The sequence below is a fragment of the Limulus polyphemus genome, unplaced genomic scaffold (genome assembly GCF_000517525.1).
Source record: "Limulus polyphemus unplaced genomic scaffold, Limulus_polyphemus-2.1.2 Scaffold3163, whole genome shotgun sequence".
NCBI classification, from domain to species: domain Eukaryota; kingdom Metazoa; phylum Arthropoda; class Merostomata; order Xiphosura; family Limulidae; genus Limulus; species Limulus polyphemus.
Genome location: NW_013668773.1, coordinates 104,277 through 106,653, shown reverse-complemented (window position 1 = coordinate 106,653; position 2,377 = coordinate 104,277). Strand labels below are relative to the sequence as shown.

At 33.2% G+C, this 2,377-nt stretch overlaps 1 long non-coding RNA gene across 8 annotated transcripts in view; it reads right to left on the bottom strand.

The window, feature by feature from the left end:
• The window catches only part of LOC106468786, a 12,561-nt gene extending 10,574 nt beyond the window's left edge, over positions 1–1,987 (bottom strand). The window contains exons 1-2 of one of the 8 annotated variants that reach the window (XR_002612719.1): positions 1,526–1,643; positions 1,093–1,232 (exon numbers count right to left, since the gene is read on the bottom strand). This is a non-coding gene — a long non-coding RNA (uncharacterized LOC106468786). Of the gene's footprint in view, positions 1–1,092; positions 1,355–1,391; positions 1,502–1,525; positions 1,644–1,786 lie in introns of those variants that run through there. The other 7 variants (XR_002612718.1, XR_002612720.1, XR_002612721.1 and 4 more) reach the window with 7 other exon arrangements.
• Positions 1,988–2,377: the final 390 nt, after the last annotated feature.

Here is a 2,377-nt window from a genome sequence, read left to right as displayed (position 1 = left end):
CTATACAATTCCGATTAATTGTCTGGCACACTTATATACAAGAATAGAGAGTGCCAAGCAAATATTGGATTGTTCATGATGTTCCCTGATCTTTCTAGAACTCATTACGTGTTACCAGTGTCACATGGCTTACGCTGTCATAATAATACCAATAAATTCAGGTAATATTAAATACTGCTTGTTTTCATAGTAGATTCTATTTGATGATAATTTACATGTTATGGTTTGAAATAAATGTAAGGAATAACCACTAGTTTGTTTGTTATTTAAAGAAGTTACTTCAAAATGGATAAGGAACTATAAAAAATATTGTACCAAATGTTATACATACTGTTACTGTTAAGATGGTTTAGCATGGTGTAGTATTTAAAGAGAGTTCATAATAAAGGTGTCAAAATGAGTGTGCAAAACTGTAAATGTATTTTTGCAATACACAAGTGTTGTAAACCTTTTATTCAGTCTGTTCACTTTGGTATCTAGATAAGTTCTCTTTCAATTTCACAGATAAATTTAATATAATAATTCTGGGAGTCTATGTTTTAAAATAGAAGCCTATGACAGCTTCAATTAAGTTTTTAAAAGTGTGTCAATATGAAATGTTGATTTTAATTATTTATTAAATTTTAGTTCTGTATAAAGTTTATTTGAACTCCTAAGACACCCTTGCCAATAAAAATATTGAGAAACAGTCTGTTCTAACTATATCTCATGAACTTGATTAGATCAAGGAAGGGTTAATATTTTGTGGTTAGACCAAGAGGTTACATCTCATGTGACCAGCTATTACCATAATTTACACAATCTTTCACAACATTAATATCTATATGTTACCACTAAGGGAAGTTTGTGTCAGTTTCTTATACAAACACACTTAAAAGTACATAGCTCATGGCATTTGCTCCAATTATTTCCTATATTATAGAACAATCATGCAGATAGTACAAACTACACGTTGTATGTGTATTGTTCTCAAAGCAAATTATATTAAGCAAAAAGGGGCACTTGCCTCCCCCCCCCCCCTCCCAAGGCTTTAATTAAACAGTCCCCTGTAGTATAGGCACATTTGTTTACAAATAAAATAACAGTGCTTACATAGTTGTGTCTTTGTCGGGTCGTGTAATGTTAACAACAACACTAACAGTGAGTAAACTACTCATGATTGACATCAGTGATAATGGGAGACTTATCTGCCAACTTTAGTTTAGGCTTTAGCTGGCAGGAATACCTAGAGGCTAGAGTAAAACACAAACAGAGGATTTGGATAATCAAAGTACCCATTACAGTTGTTTTATTAGATTAAACTTAAAGTAATTAACACTAGCCTAAGTTACTAACTAGTAAATTAATAAAGAAGACAAATAAGAAACAACACAAGTTTAAATTTAGAATACTCTTCTCAGTGACGTTCTCTCTCGTTCAACTTCTCTTACTACATTACTTAGTCTTAAGCAGTTCCATTCCAATACTACCTGTAGTATTTTAATTTTATTAATATTAGTTTATACTATGCTGTCTACCACCGTACCAGTAATAAATTCTGGCCCTCAAAAAATCGAACTAAGACTGAGTAAGAGCGTAAACATTTGTAAATGTACGTTATTATGTAACTAACGCTAGGTTCGAATGATAGTCCTCCACACTCACTAAATGCCCCCCAGTGGCACAGCGGCATGTCTGCGGGCTTACAACTCTAGAATCCGGGTTTCGATACCCGTGGTAGGGCAAAGCACAGATAGCCCAGTGTGTAGCTTTGTGCTTAATTACATACAAACAAATAAATACTCACTAACATTTCCATTGTTTATCGCGCTCGTAATACTTTACTCCAACAATATATTGTAAGTACTAGCTATAGGTAGGCCCATTCGTGGTGTAGCAGGTACTCAAATTGGCGTCAAAACTCAAAACACCCAGAGTAAGAAATAAAACATATGCCAGAATTTAAAAAATAAATAAACAAAATATGGATGGAAGCTGGTGGTCAGATGCTCTTTGTTTCTCTTCTTTGGTCATTTTTTTTTAAGTTTTGATTTCTTGATCTTGATGGTTACTGTATTCTTGAGTTTTCTAGTTTTGATTGGTTAACTTTCGCTGTTTGTAATTTTCCCATTGAATGTTATGATCAATTTCTATTCTTTATTTATTGATAACAATGGACAACAAAATATTTGCTACTGGAGAAAACTCAAGCGATTCGGAGTAGCTAGATAGTGCTGATTTTAAAAATGTAGTCAGAACTTGTCCATCGCCTCTAGGATTTGATTTATTGTAATATCTCAATATTTTGTCAGCATTATATGAAATGCTATTGTTACGACAGCGGTAGTCACGTGGCGTTAGTAACACGTCATGATATTCTAGAAGATTCACGAAGAAA